At 41.9% G+C, this 21693-nt stretch overlaps 1 protein-coding gene across 1 annotated transcript in view; it reads right to left on the minus strand.

Moving 5' to 3' along the window:
- The window catches only part of RAPGEF5 (Rap guanine nucleotide exchange factor (GEF) 5), a 245155-nt gene extending 223771 nt beyond the window's left edge, over window positions 1-21384 (minus strand). The window contains exon 1 of the mRNA XM_011944171.1: window positions 21137-21384. The gene's annotated coding sequence lies outside the window, so the exon portion shown is untranslated. The remainder of the gene's footprint in view (window positions 1-21136) is intronic.
- Window positions 21385-21693: the final 309 nt, after the last annotated feature.

Below are 21693 nucleotides of genomic sequence, written 5' to 3' on the forward strand. Positions count from 1 at the left end.
TGGGTGGGGATAGGCAGGTCATGCATGTTTATAAACGAGCCAAATCTTCACCTTTCGTGGTGGGAATCAAGAGCACTTGCAAAATTTATGAAAGCAAGAAACAGTGGTGCTCATTATTCTTCTCAGTTTCAATGAGGCAAGTGGATTTCATGTGATCAGCTGCACAAGTTCACAGTTTTCTACCAGAGTCTAATTTGACAAGCAGCTACGAGTATCTTTAAGCCACAATTCCCTGGACTTCGCACACGTAGAAATTTAAGAACTGGGACAGGCAGAGGTAGATAAAGGAAGCAAACTGCCTCCTTTATATCCAGTCAGTTCCTTCTCTTCCCACAAGAGCTATCTTCTACCTCATCTTCCCACACCTACCCCAAGGCTGGGCTCGAGGACAACTGGCACCATGCTGACTGGGCAATGAGGGTGGAAACCTGGCACTGGGCAGATGCAGCCTGAGGACAAGGTGGGGCGGGTGGGGCATCTACTTCCATTTTCCTGGAGGCCACAAAGCCGTATCAACTCTGGGGTGGGGGGACACACAGAATGGTCAGACTGCCATCTAGTTCTCCTTCCCTGAACCAAAACAAGAAACAAATAAAAACAAAAACAACAACAACAAAACACACACACACACACACAAAACTTCCAAAACTGTCCTAGAGGCAAATACTGCCATTTAGTCATTTAAAAAGCAACTCCTTTCCTTCTCTGTCACATAAGGAACTTATACAACAGAAACAACTTTTCATACAAACATGCAAACAACCATACTCATAATTTCTTAAATAAGAATCTTGGGAACCTAAAAGACTTTCTGTATAGAAAAGACAACCTCTGGTCATATTTCTGACAGACTTCTAGTCCTCTTAACACCAGAAACCTATTTGGTGTTCTGGTTGATTTTTAGTTTTTTGTAAAAACAGAAAGCAAATTACTGAATCCTAGCATTGCTTCCTTCGCAACATCCAGACTTCTTATTCCCAATGCCTCCATCTTAGATCAGGCCCTCGAGCCCTATCACCAAGGCAACAATCCCTAAGTGACTTCCCTGCCTCAACCTCTCCTTTCTCCACTCTGCACACTCTTTAGAAAGAGACCAATCTTTCTAAAGAAATGCTTTTGTCAACTGACAGTGACTGCCACCTTACATCTGTTACATCATGTCCACATGTAGTCTCACCTTTGTTCTGCCCCAAACCATGTATCTACTATAGGAAGTGGTTCCAAAATGCTCGTGTGAGGCACAATACGAATAAGGGCAATGTAGGAAGCTTTTTTACAAAATTAAATTTACTTAATTGTGAAGAAGAGTCCTTTATTCTGGTGGTACAGAAACAGGCTATACCCTACTGGGAGATGACTGAACTTAAGCAAAATAAAGACAGTCGTAGAGGAATAGAGCATGGAGAGGAGGTCATGTTACAATTTTAAGTACAGTGGCCAACGGGTCTTCAGACAGCCAGCTGGGCCTTCCCCAGAGAAACTCCAACCAGCCTGTGCACTGGCAGGAGTGTGCACTGGCATGGAGCCACAGAAGTTCATGCCATTTACAGCAGGGTGGAGTCTGGCCCCTCCTCTTCCTGGGTGGAACCTGGGATTCAGTCTGCCAGGTGTGAAGTGCAAAAGCAGAACACTGGCTTTGCAGAGGATCCCTGTTTCCATTTTCACCAAATAAACCCTGCCCTCCTCACCTTTCAAACTGTCTGTGAGCCTAAGTTTTCGTGGCTGTGTGACAAGGACCCCATCTTTAGCTGAACTAAGGAAAGAGTCCTACAACAGGCTCACAGAGAAAATAACCTTTGAGCAGAGAGGTGAATGGATATCTGCGGAAAGGGCTTCAGACTGAGAAAACAAGTGAACAGGCCTTGAGGTGGTGTCACTGTCCAACGTGTTCATCTTGCCTGCTGCCCAGATAGAGCCGAATTGTCAAGACAGGGGAACTGCAATGCAGAAGTATAACACATGTCGAGCTGGCTAAATGGGAGACTAGAATTTTATTATCAATCAAACCAGCCTCCCTGAAAATTTAAAGGCTAGACTTTTTCAAAGATAGTTTGGTGGGCAGGGGCTAGGGCATGGGTGCTGCTGGTTTGGTTGGGGATGCAATCGGTTGGGGATGCAATCGTAATCATAGAGGTGTGGAAAATGGTGCTCTAGTGCTGACTCTGCTTCTGGCTGGGGATAACAGGACCAGTTGCCAAGCACTGTGGGTCCAAGTGGGGCCATCAGGTCATCAGAAATGCAAAAGTTTTAAAAGACATCTTAAAAGGCCAATCTTAGGTTCGACAATAGTAATGTTATTCACAGGAGTAATTGAGGAAGTTGCAAATCTTGTGACCTCCAAAACGGCTGATAATTGGTTAACTATACCTACATCTTAGCAGAATTCAGGACCCCCTCATAATCCTAAACTTGTGGTCTTTTATTAGTTTTATAAAGGCAGTTTAGTTTGGGGAAGAGCTATCATCATTTAAACTATAAACTAAATTTCTCCCAAAGTTAGCTTCGCCCACGGCCAGGAATGACCAAGGGAAGTCTGGAGGTTAAAGACAAGACAGAGTTGGTTAGGTAAGATCCCTTTCACTGTCATAATTTTTTGTTACAATTTTTACAAAGGTGGTTTCATGTCCAGCATGATGGGCAAAGCCAGTGGGGAGTACAGCAGAGCAAGAGGACAATACTATGGCTCTTAGATCTGAGGAAGAGGCTGTCTTTTGTTTATAAAGCACATTGTTTGCAATGTTAACACACCACTCACATTTACATCTAATGTAAAATGTGTCAGAAATCTCTGGGTAAATCAAAGTACCTATATGCAACCTTTGTTGCCTAATAACTAACCCTGATTGTTATTTTGCACTTGGCTTTGTTCTTTTCATACCGTAGCAGCAAGTTTAATTTTTGAGATCAAAGAACTGTCAGTAGCATAATTGCTCAGTAAAAGTATTTTTAGCAAGTCTTCATTAGAAGGATACTTACCTGCTGCATTTCATTTGAACTAGCGGATCTATTCTACTGCTGACAGATTGCTTTCATTTAGTCCTTGAGGTCTCAAAGACCAGGTAAAGCCTATTCTTAGAGCTGCAACACAAATTATTAGTTTACCTGTTATGCAGCACATAAAATAAGTCAGATACCAACCTTACCAAGGTAACGTAGCTCTAAACCTGGTGGGTAGACAACTCCCAGCTCTTAAATCACCTCCACACTGAAGTTTTGCTCTCATTCCAAACTCTGAAAGGTAGATTCTATACCTTTGGCACTCCCCAAAGTATTTTCTGTTATTTTCTGTTCTAACATTGTAGTTATACTACATATTTTGAAAACTGTAAAATTTTATAAAACTAAATCATAATGCAATCAACATGTTTACCTTCCCCACTGGACTTTGAGTAGCTAAGGACTGGGATAATTCCTTTAGTCATCTGTGTATTCTCAATGTCTAATGGCTGAGGTAGACATTCTAACATTTGTGCTTCTTTTATCCTTCAAGACTCCTGGGAAGATGACACTTTGGTGGCCCCGGAAATGACTGAGACCAATGAAATATCAGCAAAAGTCACCTTGGCCAGAGTATTTAAAAGCCCATGTGCAATTCTCCATTATTTCTTCACATGCTACATTCATTGTGGAGGAAGAAGGTGACAGGGAAACATACACACAGAGCTGCTGTTACAGTTGGTAGCTAGTCAGACATGAGCAGGGCAGAAGAGACACCCCCCACCACCAGGAATGTCAGAAGACCATCAGGTGAGGGTCAGGCATTTGTTAACTGTCTCTCTAAAATAATCATTGATCACAGCCAGCATCAGGGAAAGGCAGCCTCTCAATTCACAGAAAAAAAATGAAGCTGGTGATCAGCAGCTTCCAGATAAGATCTCAGGAGCTGGATGAGTGGGCTCAAGCATGCACACTAAGAGGCAAAACAATGGAGTTTAACTGGTATATGACCTTATGGGAACATTCGACTGGTAAGGGAAGAACGCCTCAAATGAGCATGCATACAACTTCAGTAAACACACTGTGCATGCGGCTCCTCCCAAGTGCTGGCAAGCAACTGCAGACACTCCACCCCAGAGGAAGAATCGGGAAAAAGGATGCAACTGTTCAATAAACCTTCACTCCTGCTCTAAAACTTGCTTCAGTCTCTCACTCTGCCTATGCCCCTCAGTTGAATTCTTTCTTCTGAGGAGGCAAAAATTGAGGTTGCTGAAGACCTGTACAGATTCACAGCCGGTAACACTGCCACACAGAAGACATCTCCCCTGGAGAGCACTCGGATGCAAAATGTTTCAGTAAGAAACAAACTGTTGTGTTAAAACTACAAAGATTTTGATAGGGTTTTGCTATTGCAGCAAAACCTAGACTATCCTGATGGACACATCAGAGAGTAAGTGCATGATACAGATTTTAGAAGGAAGAAAAGATACCAGGAAAGGCAAAAGAGGGTGACTGCATCAGATGGTAGTCTGGGATGTGAGGAACAGGTGCTGCCTGCAGTACACGCAACAATTAAAATCATTAATCCACTTTCCTTTGTCTTGTGTTTAGCCTTATATTCCCTGAGCTATTACAATTGTTTAAGTAGAAGCTTCTACATTTATTACAGTCATTACAAAATGAAACAGGTTTTGACTTTCACAATTTCACTTCTCACCTGAGCAATACCTTCTCGTATGTATCCTTTGACCAAGGCAGAGGTCGCTATTTAAAGCAGGTAGTTTTGAAAATGTTATGCTAATCAGCAATCAACACTTTTGTAATTCTCCACCCCCTAAAGCAGACCAGGTGGATGGTTACTCAAGCCTTTGCAACAGTTCCCCTTCTCTTCTTACGGGAAGTGGGGAATGTGAGAACTTAAATATTCTAAAAAAACTCATAGACTGGGTGGGGCGAGGGCTTCTCTGATGGTTTTAACATGCAGAGGTGTGCTTCAATCATCCAAACTCCTGAAAAGGGCATCAAGCACCCTCTCCTATTCTAAATGGAGCCCTCAGCTGGGGCCAGGCAAACTGATGGTTTGGTGCCAGGATGAAGAAACAGGAGTGCTGTGCTGGGAAACAATGACAACAAACAAGCAAGCGGCTGAGCTGATTCAGAGAAGAGAGGTTGGGAAACCAGCCCACCAGAGAAGCCGGCAGGAAAAAAGCTCGGGAGAGGAGAACAAGACAACAGGAACCACAAAGCCAAAGGAAACCTAACCCAAACTGAAGACGGATAGCTCATCCAAGAGGAAGGAAGGAGATGAATCTTCACAAACCAGGAAGAAGGCTGATCAGAGACTTCTGAAGGCCAAACCAGAGAAGGAGATGGTAAGCACAGAAAGTGGACCTGAGTCTCTGAACAGGAAAAACTCCTTTCCCAGCTAGAGGGATAGGGAGAACATTCACTCTAATCTGGAGGTGAAAACGAAGTGGATTGGCGGGAACCATCCTTGGCCCAGGGTCTGAGGCTGGAAAAGGGATTCCTGCGTGTCTGGGCTCCCCAGCCCCCACAGCCCCTCCTCCACACTGAGCTCCTCCTTGTTCCCCGACCAGGGCTTGGATTCTCTTACTAGGGTCATTTGTACTAGAAGCCCTCTGCTCTTCCCTCTAAGAGGTTCCCACTAAGAGGTGATGCACAGGCATGACCACTTCCTGCAAGCCTTCAACTAGGAAGGCTCTACCTCCTTCCTGGCAGATTTGGGCTCCTGTCCTCTGGGCTTCCATTTGTTTGTCTTCTCTAGGTACCTAGCAACAAAGCTTTATTGAAGAAATGACCAGAAAGAAGAGAAAATGGAGCAAAACCAATGAATTCATGCACTTGAACTCGTGCCACACTGAGTAACACGAGGTGACTTATCATGATTGCCTCAGATGCATGAGGTCATCCCTTGATTCCCTCACATATCCATGTTTTTTGACATATAAATATAAGAAAACTCAGTGTATTACTCCGTTTTCACACTGCTGATAAAGACATACCCACGACTGGGCAATTTACAAAAGAAATTGGTTTAATGGACTTGTTCCATGTGGCTGGGAAGGCCTCACAATCATGGCAGAAGGTGAAAGGCACATCTCACATGGCAGCAGACAAGAGAAAAGAGCTTGTGCAGGGAAACTCCCCTTTTTAAAACCATCAGATCTCATGAGACTTATTCACTATCACGAGAACAGCACAGGAAAGACCTGCCCCTATGATTCAATTACCTCCCACCAGGTTCCTCCCACAACACATGGGAATTCAAGATGAGATTTGGGTGGGGACACAGCCAAACCATGTAATTCCACCCGGTCCCTCCCAAACCTCATGTCCTCACATTTCAAAACAAATCCTTCCTTTCCAATGTTTCCCCAAAATCTTAGCTCATTTCAGTATTAACTCAAAAGTCCACAGTCCAAAATCTCATCTGAGACAAGGCAAGTCCCTTCCGCCTATGAGCCTGTAAAATCAAAAGCAAGTGAGCTACTTCCTAAATACAATAGGGGTGCAGGCATTGAGTAAATACAGCCATTCCAAATGGGAGAAATTGGCCAAAACAAAGGGGCTACATGCCCCGTGTAAGTCCAAAATCCAGCAGGGCTGTCAAATCTTAAAGCTCCAAAATGATCTCTTTTGACTCCATGTCTCAGATCCAGTTCATGCTGATGCAAGACAGGGCTCCCACAACCTTGGGCAGCTCCACCCCTGTGGCTTTGCAGGGTATATTCTCCTCCTGGCTGCTTTCACGGGCTGTGTTGAATGTCTATGGCTTTTCCGGGGGCACAGTGTAAGCTGTCAGTGGATCTACCATTCTGGGGTCTGGAGGACAGTGGCCTTCTTCTCACAGCTCCACTAGGTGGTGCCCCAGTAGAGACTCTGTTTGGGTGGTCCCACCCCACATTTCCCTTCCACACTGCCCTAGCAGAGGTTCTCCATGAGGGCCCTGCTCCTGCAGCAAAACTCTGCCTGGGCATCCAGACATTTCCATACATCTTCTGAAATCTAGACAGAGGTTCCCAAACCCCAATTCTTGACTTCTCTGCACTCACAGACTCAACACAACGTGGAAGCTGCCAAGGCTTGGAGCTTCCACACTCTGAAGCCAAAGCCTGAGCTCTATGTTGGCCCCTTTTAGCCATGGCTAGAGCAGCTGGGACACAGGGCACCAAGTTCCCTAGGCTGCAAACAGCACATGGACCCTGGGCCCGGCCCATGAAACCATGTTTTCCTCCTAGGCCTCTGGGCCTGTGATGGGAGGGACTGCAGCAAAGGTCTCTGACACCCTGGACCTTTTTCTGTTTAACAACAGAAAAATCCTGGAGACATTTTTACCATTGTCTTGGGGATTAACATTAGGCTCCTCATTACTTGCGCAAATTTCTGCACCTAGCTTGAATTTCTCCTTAGAAAATGGGATTTTCGTTTCTATCACATTGTCAGGCTGCAAATTTTCCAAACTTTTATGCTCCCCTTCACTTATAAAACTGAATGCCTTCAATACCACCCAAGTCACCTCTTGAATGCTTTGCTGCTTAGAAATTTCTTCTGCCAGATAATCTAAATCATCTCTCTCAAGTTCAAAGTTCCACAAATCTCTAGGACAGGGGTAAAATGCCACCAGTCTCTTTGCTAAAACATAACAAGAGTCACCTTTGCTCCAGTTCCCAACACATTCCTCATCTCCATCTGAGACCACGTCAGCCTGGATTTTATCATCCATATCACAAGCATCTTGGACAAAGCCATTCAACAAGTCTCTAGGAAGTTCCAAACTTTCCCACATTTCCCTGTCTTCTTCTGAGCCCTGCAAACTGTTCCAACCTCTGCCTGTTACCCAGTTCCAAAGTCACTTCCACATTTTCAGGTATCTTTTCAGTAGTGCCCCACTCTCCTGGTACCAATTTACTGTATTAGTCTGTTTTCATGCTGCTGATAAAGACATACCCTGGACTGGGCAATTTACAAAAGAAAGAAGTTTAATGGACTTACAGTCCACGTGGCTGGGGAAGCCTCACAATTATGGAGGAAGGTGAAATGCACGTCTCACATAGTGGTAGACAAGGGAACAGAACTTCTGCAGGGAAACTCCCCTTTTTAAAACTATCAGATCTCATGAGACTTATTCACTATCACAAGAACAGCACAGGAAAGATCTGCCCCCATGATTCGGTTACCTCCCACCAGGTTCCTCCTACAACATGTGGTAATTCAAGACAAGATCTGGGTAGGGACACAGCCAAACCACATTACCCAGAAAGAGAGGGAAAAAATTCCAGGGTTGATTTTTCCTCATAGACAACTCTTCTACCTAAAGAATTGTAACAACAGAAAATTTGAGATTGGGGGCTTGTTTTGTCTTTACATATTTCACTTATTAAGACAAGGTATTCAGATGTTGGTACCCAAACTTTACCACCCCAATATTATTTATAAAAGCTCTGAAATAGTTTCAACCTAGCATGACATTTCAACATAAAAGAACTAATAAACACACAGAATTGGTATGAATATGTATGGTAGTCCTGTTTCATGGTGAGGTTACTGTGGAAGATGATCTGGTTGACCCCCCAAGCCACGAAAAATGTGTTTTATCTCACCAACACGCCCATTGCTGTAACCTATGGGCAAAGGAACCAAAGGTATAATTATTCTATTAAACTATTTGTTACTCCATGAATGTAGTTTTGGCAGGCATTTCAGAACATGTTCAATATACGGTGACAAAATTTAGCAAGATCAAAGTCCCACATAAAGGTTTTATAATTCCTGTGTATAAGCTGACAATGCTGAGGGTGTCTGGGGGAAAAAGGCAAGGGCAGTAAAAACATTGCTAGGCAATTGCAGAGAAGGAATGCCAATTCCTCATGTAACAGCTTCTTCAATTCCAAACCCTAGCCACCCAGGTTTATGCACAGAAATGGCACTTGATTCACGTTCAAGTAGTCCTAGCTTCTAACCAGAGGTCCAGGGACTCCTCAGGACCCTCTATGGCAAAGCCCAGCAGCACTTTCAAGGCCAGGCCTTCCCTTGCCTCTCCCTCTATCCTCCACCCAAAGAGCGATTGGGTCTCTGCCTTGCCATCATCCTTGCCAGTGTCCATTCTGTTCATGAGTTTCTTCTCACCATGACTACACCTCCCACTGTCACATTTTCTAGCATGGCTCTTACCTGGGCTCCTCCATCCATCAAGGGTCATCTAGAAAAGAGCCTACCAAAGATGTGTGGGCAAGGTTCAGAGGCCCGAGGAGATGCTACAGCACAAAGGGACTAGTCATGACAAGCCTTGAACAGTCCAAGGCCTGGCGGCCAAGGGGAGACACAGCTGTACTGGAGGCTGGACAGAGCTGACACAATTGAGGAGGGACTGCCCAGGGGCAGTTGCCATTATAGGTGGTCACAGACACTGCAAGCACCACAGAGAAAAAGCAAGCAAGCAAGAAGAATAGATACTCATGGCCTCTTACTCCTCCTGGCCTCCCACTGACTGAACCCAAACCTAATCCAGAGGGCAACAGAGTCCTGACGATGAATGTCCTTAAAGGAAGCCTCCACCGTGCAGACTAGAACAGGGAAGGGCAGAGGACTCAAGATGGACAAACAGAATAATCAGCATAGCTGCTGTGGGCGATAATGCTCCAAATCCTCCTGCCTTTTTTCTTTTTTTAAACAGCTAGTTATTCTGTAGAAACCACCAAGGGGGAGTTTCAAAATTATTCATTCAATAAAGTTTTTGTAGTCAGAGTCCTCTATTTGGGTCTGGACTTCATCATGGAGGTGGTAAACAGCCAGGCAGACTCCTGACCTAGGCAATGTTCTGAAGAAGGTCACCAAACTTTTGAGGCCTTCTAGTCCAGTGCTACGAAGTATGGTCTGTGGATGCAGCAACAGCATACCCTGAAACTTGATAAAAATGCAGATGATTGGGCCCTGTCCATGAGCTGCCGAGGCCCTGGAATATGTGTTTTAACAAGCCCTCCAGGGATTCTGATGCAGGCTCCAGTTTGAGAAGCTCTGCTTTAGCCCCACCCTTCACCGCGACCTGAGGCTAACCTCTCAGAGATCCTGGACTGAGAAGCCCAGACTAAGGGGCTCCTGACTCTTAACTTCCTCACCATGACCTTCAGCAGGCCAATTGTGGAGCCTCAGTTTTCTTACTTAATTTCTACCAATATAACCAGGAAGATCTCTTTCAGCTCTTCAGAGAGACTGACCCTGGAATCCCTCAGATCTGTAATTTCAGGCACTGATGATGATGAGAGCAATGACAACAGCAGCAGCTCATGCTTACTGAGCATCCTCTACATAACCAGGTGGGCACTGCCTGTGCTTCACAGACGGTGAGGCTGCAGCATATAGAAAAGTTCGGAACCTGCTTTTCAGTCTATAAAAGAAAAAAAAGACTTTATTCCAGTTATGAAAAGAGTAAAATAAGAATCCATGTGAAAGTGCTTTGTGAAGGTAAAGCATTATATAAATCACAACAGAGTGAAAACGCAACTACAGATGGGCTTTTTTAAGCTCTAGCTCCATTTGAGATATTCAAGGTAGATTAGAATATGTCTAGGCAGCTTTTTTTGTTTGTTTGTTTGTTTGTTTTTTAAGAGAGAGCTATGTGCCAAGAGCTGTGGGAAATTTGAATGCTTAAACATTATCCAAAAGAAGAGAAATCCACCTGGTAAGATCTCTGACAGACACATAGTGCTGCTGCCACTAAGTACTCTTCTGACACCTCTCCCAGAATTCTGTTTATGGCCAAACAAACCATTTAATCTTCTAGAAACAGATTTATAGATGTGTTCTTTTTACTTTTTTGATATGACAGATTCTTGATTTAATTAGATCCCTTTCCCATTTTCAAATGCTCCCTCTGCTAATGCATTAACTTCTCCCTCTTCAACTAAAGAGATGTGGTTAATATTAAAGACCCATCTTTCCATTTGTCTAAGTTTCACCCCAAAGTGTCCTACTGGTTGAGTTGTCATCTCAACACAGAACACTGCTTGGACCTTGGCCAGACAAAGAACAAGAAATAAAACCTGGTTCCCTGTCCCACCATTGGTTCCCATGATAGAATACTGGTATTCCATTTTAGAGACAACAGACTCACAGAGGTTATCTGATTTACTCCAGGTCACACAGCCCTTAAGTGGTAAACTCATTTTAAAAAATGTTCTGTTACACCACAGCCAAATTGCATTTTAATAGATTGAAACAGGCATGATACTTCCCCTAATCTCCAAAAGTTATTATTATATCTTCTTCTCAACTTAAAAAAAATTTTTTTGCAAAGATTTCATACCTATGTACAAATTCATAGCACAATATAATGAGTCAACCATTTGCAGTGTTTGTTCATTACAGTCAACATTTAGAGTGTCAGAGCAAGCAGAAGTGATAAGCTGTTCACTTCCCTCAACAGTAACAAGAGAGTAAAATAAATTTACCGTCAGCATCAAAGTCCTAAGTGTTAGGCAATCACAAGTATTTGCATGTACACCTCATAACAGCTGCAGGTAAATGATTTGACAAGGTCAAATTCAACTGAACAACAAAACTACCAATGGACCAAGTTTAAGTTGCTAGACCAGTTGGAAAAAAATACAGGAAGACAACCAACTAGAATGCGAAAACCCTGGTTTTCAGAATTGTAACTTTAGTAAAGATTTGTTTTGTCTTGTTAGAAATCTTGAATGATATTTTCTCTACAGATAACACAAACAGTACAAAATGAAAAGGATTTGATAAGCAAGAAGTCAATGTCCCATGAACAAAGCAGATGAATACAAAACAGATTAACTGAGTCAGAGAAGGTAAAATCTGCCAACTCACTATACAAATTACAGTGACTACAAGGCATGTCTAAATCTAATGTCATTTAGTTATATTCATGGTTCTCAGTTTTAGGAAAGGTATATGGAAAGTTTAACTTTTAAATTTCGCTTTCCTAAGAAAACAGATAATTATTTATATACACACACAGACACACATAAACACACATATATATATATTTTAACACCCCCCCACTTAGAATTTTGGTTTCTTCCACCTTCAACATTACTCTAAGGCTATTAATGCTTTTTGTAGGAAAAAAATTAAATTTATTCTCTTCTGACATTTAAATCATTACCTAAGCAATATGTGTTCATATAGATTGTTAATATAATCTTAATTTACATTTTTCACACTTCATAAATATATTGGGATTGTTTGTATACACCATGTTAAAGCTGTGATTTACTATGATATTTCTATAAACTATGTAGCTATATTTTTAAAATAAAAACATGGTTTACCATAGTTCCTTTATTCAAGGACACCAATAATTTTAAGATATGCCATCAATTTAATAATAGCTTTACAGGGAACAAAACAGTAAGTACTTCTTCAAATGATCACAGCAACCGTAAGATACATCTCAATTTTGAAAGTGTCAAAATGAAAAAAAGAGACTCTAATCAAGAACATACATTAATTATCTTATTTAGAGAGAGGATGCAGAAGTGTTAGACTGTATACTATGGAGTCAGGCTTCTTGGGTTCAAATTTGGCTCCTTCTGTTATTCGGTGATGTTAGGCAACTCAACCTATGCCTCATTTTTCTCTTTGGGAAAAGAAGACCATGAGACCATCTGCAACATAAGATGGTTGTTACCAGGACAAATGAGTTACTGTTCTTAAAGTACTTCAAACAACCTGATATGATAAATGTTATATTAGGAGTTGTTGAATATTAATAGTTATCATTTTCAGCACCACCACCTACCAGGGCTTACTGAAGCATTTGCTATATTTGGAGGTGAATGATTTCCAATTCAGCACCAGTAAAATATTTCGATTCAAACAAAAAATTTATTAGCAACTTGAATGAGTACTTATATCATATTTTTAGAGGAAAAGGAGAGAAAAGGTAAAATAATTGTAAAACCATGATGCTGCTTTCTGGAAGGCAAGTTAGTGAAGCACTTTCTAACCAGGGGTCTTGTGGCACAGGCTTCAGAACATCCACAAGCCCTCTGAAATGAGATGCAAAATTACATCTACATGTGCATTTCTTTTGCAGTGCTATCTTTTGATTCTTAAAAAGACCTGGGGCCGGGCGCGGTGGCTCAAGCCTGTAATCCCAGCACTTTGGGAGGCCGAGACGGGCGGATCACGAGGTCAGGAGATCGAGACCATCCTGGCTAACACAGTGAAACCCCGTCTCTACTAAAAAATACAAAAAACTAGCCGGGCGAGGTGGCGGGCGCCTGTAGTCCCAGCTACTCGGGAGGCTGAGGCAGGAGAATGGTGTAAGCCCGGGAGGCGGAGCTTGCAGTGAGCTGAGATCCAGCCACTGCACTCCAGCCCGGGAGACAGAGCAAGACTCCGTCTCAAAAAAAAAAAAAAAAAAAAAAAAGACCTGGAATATCCCCCAAAACAAAAACAATTAAGAGTAATTCCATGCAGGTAATCACAGTGCATTAAAAGGTAAACATACCAAAATTTAATTTCATTAAAAGATACTGTGCATTCTCAATTATTTTATTCTATTGTAAATAGGTTCAGTTACTTTGACAGGTATGTGCACTTCCAACTTCCTAATCTGAAGTTGTTTAACTATCAAGCATGTTACCATCAGAAATATAAATCCTGGGTTACAAGGAACTCATTCTACCTCTTCCAGTTTTCCACACAGGCCAGAAAAGGAACTTGCGTGCTTTATAAATCTCCAAGTAGATGTGTACTATGGAGAAAACCATGACTTCTAGGATGAGTCATCCCAAACCTTCATGTTTCTTGTGCAATGGCTGGTATTGCTGGGAGATGACTGACAGCTACTCTGCTCAAGCCATGGCCAAAGCTTGTGAGTAAAGACTGATCCCTTCTCATGAAGATAGAGAGTACACTGGTGGTTACCAGAGGCCAGAAAGGGTAGTGGAGAGGAGGGGATGAAGAGAGTTTGATTAACAGGTACAAATACACACTTAGATATAAGTAATGGATTGGGTGCGGTGGCTCACGCCTGTAATTCCAACACTTTTGGAGGGTGAGTCATGCGGATCACATGAGGCCAGGAGTTCGAGACCAGCCTGGCCAACGTGGCAAAACCCCATCTCTACTAAAAATACAAAAATTAGCCAGGTGTGGTGGCACACGCCTGTAATCCCAGCTACTTGGGAGGGAGGCTGAGGCACAAGAATCGCTTGAATCCACGAGGTGGACGCTGCATGAGCCAAGATGGTGCCACTGTACTCCAGGTTGTGTGAAAGAGCAAGACTCTGCCTCAAAAAAAAAAAAGGTAATAAGACCCAGTGTTCCACAGATCAGTAGGGGCCAAGAGCAGTAGCTCACACCTGTAATTCCAGCACTTTGGGAGGCTGAGGCAGGCGGACCACTTGAGGTCAGGAGTTCAACACCAGCCTGGCCAACGTGGTGAAACTCCACCTCTACTAAAAATACAAAAATTAGCCAGGCACGGTAGCGGATGCCTGTAATCCCAGCTACTGAGGAGGCTGAGGCAGGAGAATCGCTTGAACCCAAGAGGTAGAGGTTGCAGTGAGCTGAGATCCCACCAATACATGTCAACCAGGGCAACAGAGTAAGACTCCAACCAAAAAAAAATAGGGTGACTATAATTTAACATTAATTTATTGTGCATTCCATTTCAAAGTAGCTTCAAGAGAATAATTTGAATGTTCCTAAAGAAAAGATAAATGTTTAAGGTGATGAATATCCCAATTACCCTTGATTATATTTATGTATCAAATTATCACATGTACCCTGAAAATATGTATCAATAAAAATAAATAAATGACTGATCCTGGAAGCCATTACTGAAGACAGTGGAAAGAGAATGAGCTGTACTTTGCACTAAGACTTGAAATGTTTCCTGCATCTATTGTTTCAATACACCATGTTGTTATCCTTTCGAAGTTTTAGACAATATGATATTGCAGACAGGCGACAGTCTTTGCAATCAGGTAGTCCTGGGCTCCATTCTTTCTCTGCTGTTTCCTAGATGGTTAGCCATGGGAAGGCTTTTAACCTCTCTGGATTGTAATTTCCTCATACCTCTTCCTTCAGGGGACTATGGAGGTTTCAACCTGAAGACGACCTGCCACAGTGGCATCTACGGATTTTCCATTAACAAATGATTTATCATAATAATGATTTGCCACAAAAAATTAAGTACTTGATTTTAACTATTTTACCTTTATATAAAATCTTATGATTTCTCAAAAAGTATTTCCAGATCATATATCATTACTGGAATTATCTATGCTCCTAACAAAGATTGTTATGCAGTATTGAGGCAAAAAAATCACAAGTACTCAAAGTCACTACCAGTGACCTATTTCCTACCTTTCCATCTATTGTTAGCTATACAAGTTGCCAATTACTGCCACATCAATTTAAGAGAAAGGGCAAGTATGAAATGAAGCCTATTTGTTATGGTACCAGTATTTAGACACCACCTAAAATACTCACTATATGTTAGGACATCATGTGCTTTTAAAAAATAGAATCCGACATTGCATACGAAAGCAAAAATGTTTGTGTCTAGATTTCTATAAATGTCCATGAAAGTCCATTTGCCTAGAGTAAGCATCCTGCCAGGGAGATAACTATTTAAGTTCCAATGTACCCAACACTTTATATTATCTCTATTCTTGGAAAAACCTGATCCGCTGTGTATGTCATTACAGAGGAAGAAACTAAGGCTCAGAGAGCTCAGAGAATAACTCATGCAAGGATATCAAGTGATAGCACTGGGATTCAAACCCACTCTGAAGCCACAGCCTGTGTCTTTTCCTGGGATCTAATTATGTCACCAAAGTGTGGGGGTTGGGAGGGAAACGAAGAAATAAGTATATAAAATATTAACTTGCCATTCAGTTCCTTTTTTAGAATTCACAAGAAATTAAATGAATCTACAGTTTCTTTTCCTTCTTCCCAAATAAATATTTTTGAAGTTGGCATCCACAGAGCTTTATTTTATCTGTAGCCATAGCTAACATAGTTTTACACCAAGGATCAGGATAGTAGTTTGTCAGCAAGCAGAGGCAGCGAAGTCAATATGTCTCAAATAAGTTCAGCATGTGTCCCTCATATCTGATCTGACTCACCCTTCCTGGCACATGCATGGCTCTCTTAAAGGCCTTTATCTTCTGGCTGCCATAAGCAGATGAGAACAAAGTAAGTTGGGTGAATTCACAAGGTTTTTGGATTGACCTTGATCAAGTGAGCATGACTGATTTTGCTTACGACACATGGATGCTGTTTTGTTTTTTACTTTTTTTTTTTTTTTTTTTTTGTAGATACACGGTCTTGCTTTGTTGCCCAGGCTGGCCTTGAGCTACTTTTAATTTAAGTAAATATTAGTTACCTTTCACCTATAACCACAATGCTTCTCCCCACTTCCCCTAAACCCAATATGTCAATAATAAACTTCTGTGTGCTCAAATAAAAGTTAAAAGTCTGACATTATTAATGGCATTTATTAACCTCTCTCAGAGTGGTAAGATAATATCAGCAGGCACTATAAGGCTATCACAGTTTACAGTAAATAGACCCTTTGCCCTCTCAATGCATTTGAGGAAAACTAAAGTTAATTCTGAGCATGGACTTGGCTCTATGGAAACAGGATACCTAGATGCAAACCTCCCTTCTGGCACACACTCTGTAACCTTGGGCAAATTACATTTGTGTCTCAGTTTCTTCATCTGTAGAATGCAAATAGCAGCATCTAACTCAGGCTTGTAGTGTGAGTTGAAGTTTATATCAAAATATGCATGGTATATAATTAAGTGCTATGATGTTAGCCATTGATTTCAACTTAAATACAAAGAATAAATGACATGTTTTGCCTGTAAAATAGGTGCCTAAAATGGCGATTGGGCATACTGCATACTGATATATAACTTGGATCGGTTTGTATTTCTCAATCAATAAAGTCAAGTTTCTAGCAGAGGAGGGTATTGAGTCAGAGCTAAAGCACTCCAGCTTGGACAAAGGGAAAGGGATACTTTGTTCCTTTTTGAGAGGGAATCATCTGGGCAAAGAGATTATAAAAGAAAAAGAGAGAACCTCATTCAGAGGGCTACCAGCTGTTCTTCCCAGTTTCTCAATTTTGAAGAGCACAGGCCATAAGAACCCCGGCTAGTGAAGGGTGGTTAAAGAGAATTAGACCCTTCTGATGACCAATCCAAAAGCTGGGAATCACTGAAGGTCTCTGGTGAGCAATCTGGCACAATTGGTGAATCGTTCTGGCTGCTGTAAATGAAACAGATATCAAGACGTTGAAGACAGTGGCAGAAGCTGCAGAAAACATGACAGCAGCCAAAGCCCAAAATAAGTCAGTCCCAGCATTTTGACAGTATATATAGAAAAAGGGAATGGCTGTTATCGGTTCTTTTATTAGGGGGAAAATATCAGTCTTAGCAACAACCAGATGAGAATGATTTAAAAAGAAACAAAAAAGTAAGGTAGTAGGCTTAAAACTATGGGAAAAATAATGCAACCACTAAGAGAGGCAAAAGATGGGGAAATGAACAATTGTCAGTTAAAAAAAAAAAAATCAATGCTTCTTGAGAAAATGGCTGATTTCAGGGTTTCAGGTCTGCAGCAGCAGAGTATGGACAAGATACACCTAGAATATCTTGTGCCAGAAAAGTAAGAAAGGTATTCGAGTTTACTGGGGCCGTTTAAAAAGTATATAGGAGACAAGGACAAACCAAGCACCAAAAAGGTTATTGACTGAAGTGACAGAAACAAATACATTAAGATTCATAAGTTCTTAATGACACTTAAAAAAGGAAAACTCACTGGTTCTCACTGGAGGTTGTTAAAGCACCAAATCATTACTCTGAGAGTTGATAAAAGGAAAAAATTTAAGACTTTTCCCTGTCTATCCTGCACATTGTGAATTTCAGGAGACCTAAATAATTTATGAGGGAAAGTTCTTTATAGACAGAATTCCAATTAATAAACGCAAGAAGAATGATGGATTCAGATCATCACCATTTTGCAACCCCTAATGAAAAGGATCTAGGCAACAACCATCTGTGATACTAAAATCATTAAGTAGAAGGCAGACAGCTAAGTGACACTACCTAAACTCACTAATCAATCTTTCTGTCTCAAAAAGAGAGATATCCAGACATTATGAGTCTCATGATGTGATGCAACAGATTTTACACAGCACCATCAATGAAGGTTACTTGTCTTTGAACCTGAATCTAGTCAAACCTCTATATCTAACTGCCAGATCATAGGAAACAGAGAATAGAAGAACAAGCTAAACACCACCACAAGGAATCAGTCCAGACAGTAGGATGTTCTACTGCACAAATGAACCACTCTCTTCTGCAAATTAATGGCATGAAAAAAGGGAGGGGAAGCTGTTATAAAATAAAATAGATTTAAAATCCTAACAACTAAATACGATATGTGGACCTTGTTTAGCTCCTATTTCCAACAATCATAAGTAAAAAGACATCTTTGAGAACATTTGAATATGGAAATTATATGTTTAAATTATTAATATTTTAGGTGTGAAAAAGGCAAATTTTACTGTTGTTTTTAATGTCCTTATCAGAACCATAAACTGAAAAATTTGTGAGTAAGACCACATGATGTATAGAATTTTGTTTTAAAATACACTAGCCCCTATAAAAGTGTATGAAGGAGGAAAATAAATGAAACAAGACTGGCAAAATGCTAATAACTGTTGAAGTATAGGTGTTCATTATACCATTCTCTCATAATCTCTGTTATACAATTTAAAAAATTAAAGGTTTTGTCAGGAACTCAGGTTGTGCATTACCTTGCTACTGATTTTTAGGAGGTGGCTAGGGCCCTCCCACAACGTACAACTTAGTCTTTCCCTCATTTGTCCCAAAGAAGTGCAAAGAGTCTTAACCAGTATGCATGCTGAATTCAACACAACTAGAAGTGACTGAACTGAGGAACCAAAGAACTCAGGTATATTAACCAAATGACAGTTTGATTTTTCCTAGTAAGAGATAGCCTACAACATAGTGAGACCCCCAGTCTCTAAAGGAAATAGGAAAAAAAAATTAGCCAGGCGTGGTGGTGGGTGCCTGTATCCCAGCTACTCAGGAGGCTGAGGTTGGAAGGCCGCTTGAGCCCAGAAGGTCGAGGGTACAGTGAGCTGTGATCACACCACTGCACTCCAGCCTAGGTGACAGAGCAAAATCCAGTCTCCGAAAAAAAAAAAAAAACCCTAAAATGCACCTGGGTTATTGAGCAACACAACCCACAAAGAGCTTTGCTAATGTCAGTTGATGTCAGATTGTCCAGGTTTGTGGGAGCCCAGGGGCAGCATGGACAAGGACCACACATATTCCTAAATCAGATCTTGGTCAATATAGGAGCTGAAAATTCAACCAACTTATGTAATGCACAAAGCTGAGTCTTTTTTTTTTTTTTTTTTTTTTTTGAGACGGAGTCTTGCTCTGTCGCCCAGGCTGGAGTGCAGTGGCCGGATCTCACAAAGCTGAGTCTTTATTAGTGGTAATGAATTTCTGTTGACTTGTCCCTGAAGTCACACAGCTCCAGTCTGGCAGTATGGCCCATGAGACACAAAGCTGAAAGTCTACAAAAAGATCCAAGCCATGATTTGTTTGCATTAGCATCACTGCCCAATCCAAGGTGGTTAACCAGACAATCCCAGATGCTAACAAGTCACCAACTAACCAGTCCGGTACATATTCTACTTGTATCTCTCTGTCTTTCAAACCCCTTGTGTTTTGGACGGTTATGTTTATGCCCCCTACAAAATTCTTATGTTGAAGCCCTAACCCCCAATGCAACATTATTTGGAGATGAGGCCTTTGAGAATTATTTAGGGTTAGACTAAGTCATGACGGTGGGGCCCTCATGATGGGATTAGTGGCCTTATGAGAAAAGGTAGGCCTCTTTTCCTCTGCATATACCAAGGGAAGGCCATGCGAGGATATACGAGAAAGTGGTCATCTGCAGGCCAGGAAGAGAGCCCTCACCAAAAACCAAATCAGCCTACACATTGATCTCAGGCTTCCCAGCGTCCCGAACTGTGAGAAAATAAATTTGTGTTGTTTAAGCCACAGTCTATGGTATTTTGTTATGACAGCCTGAGCTGCCTAAGATAAGTTCATATTTCACTTGTTTTTCTCCTCCTTTCAACCCCCTTCCTACTCCTCTGATAGGGAAGATTCCAAAATCACAAAGGTGGTTCTGAGGCAGAAGAAAGGGGAAATAAATAGTCAAATAAACAGTCAAAAAAGTATGAGTTTCCAACATTGGAAAAATTGACAATCAATCTTCCTTCAATAAAAACTGGTCATGCACTTTCGAAATGTGTTTGGAAAGTCCCAAAAAGAAGTATTAGAATCAAAGAGGGGTTAATAAAGCACACATTATTTGAGGTAACCATATTCAGAGTAATCAAAAAATAAAACTAAATAGGTATATTGACAGGTATACAACATCACCCCAGGCAGCAAGAAACATGAGTATGAACGCAAATGAATACTATAGATCTATTTATACAGAAACCCTCAGCAATTCTTGTCGCAGATTGCCTGGCGGCCCTCATGTCTTCAGTATTCTGTGCCATGAAAAAGTAACCGTCAAGGATAATAGAAACACAATTTGACCTGCTTTTCCCTAGATTCCTTTAAAGTCTGTATCTCCGGTTCTTGTTTATTTCAACACCACATCCTGGGGACACATTTCCTCAATTACTTTGCAGGCAATCCTAAATGCCACATGTTAAGGTCACTTGTGGGCAATTCCTAAACTCTCTGGGTCACTGACTTTAAGAATGCCCCATCACTCCCAGAGAATCCTCAGAACATCTTCTGAGACGGACCTGGGATGGACCATTTTCCACCTGAGATGGAAAATGCCTAGGAAAAGAGAGATGCGGCCTCGAGAAGCTGAAGACCTACATCACTTCAGACCCTTCCCTACCCAAAGGAGGGCGCATCAAAACAAGCGGTTATCCCTCGCTCTCAGGTTTACACACACTCATCTCTGAAAGAGCTAGAAGTCTCCCAGTAAGGGCTTGTTTTAAGGCAGACAAGACTGCATTTTAAAAAGTACAGCCTAACAAGGAAAGAAAGCTACATTGTGGCAGCTTCTCATTAAAGACCACTTAATAAGAAATTTTTAAAAGATGAATAGAACCCACCAAAGGTGCCGCCAAGCCCTGGTGAGCAGGGAAATCTGAGTAAGTCTGCTCTGTGTCCTGAGGCCCTGGCAGGGCCTCCTAGGTGGCTTCTTAAAGATCCCAGGAGACAATCAGCAGACCTTCCTGCTTCTCTTAAAAATACAAAACATGCCTGACCTGCTCGGGTCATTAGATGCACTTAGAACCCAATGAGGGACACTCCTTCACCAGGAAATCATATCTGAACACACCATCAGGAAGTCAATATTGAAGGTTCTTGGGGGCATGCACCCTCCTGCTCAAGAGGGTGTCCAGGAGTATTAAGTGGTGGAGACACCGGAACCCAGAAGCTGGAAGCTCACCCAAAAGCTTCCGACTCCTGGGTCTCCCACTCGGCGGTGGAGGCCACCAAAACCAGTCCCGATGCCCAGAGCTTGCAACGGGACCTCCAAAACAAGCACACACATTGCAGTCGCATGCGTCCCGCAAACTGGGATGCTGCTGCTCGTGGGGCCTGAAGCTTGAGGTTGGGACAGGGCTGGCTGGCTGGCTGTTGGATGCTGGACACCTGCAGCTTC

This window comes from Colobus angolensis, unplaced genomic scaffold, assembly GCF_000951035.1.
Source record: "Colobus angolensis palliatus isolate OR3802 unplaced genomic scaffold, Cang.pa_1.0 Scaffold229, whole genome shotgun sequence".
Classification (NCBI taxonomy): Eukaryota; Metazoa; Chordata; class Mammalia; order Primates; family Cercopithecidae; genus Colobus; species Colobus angolensis.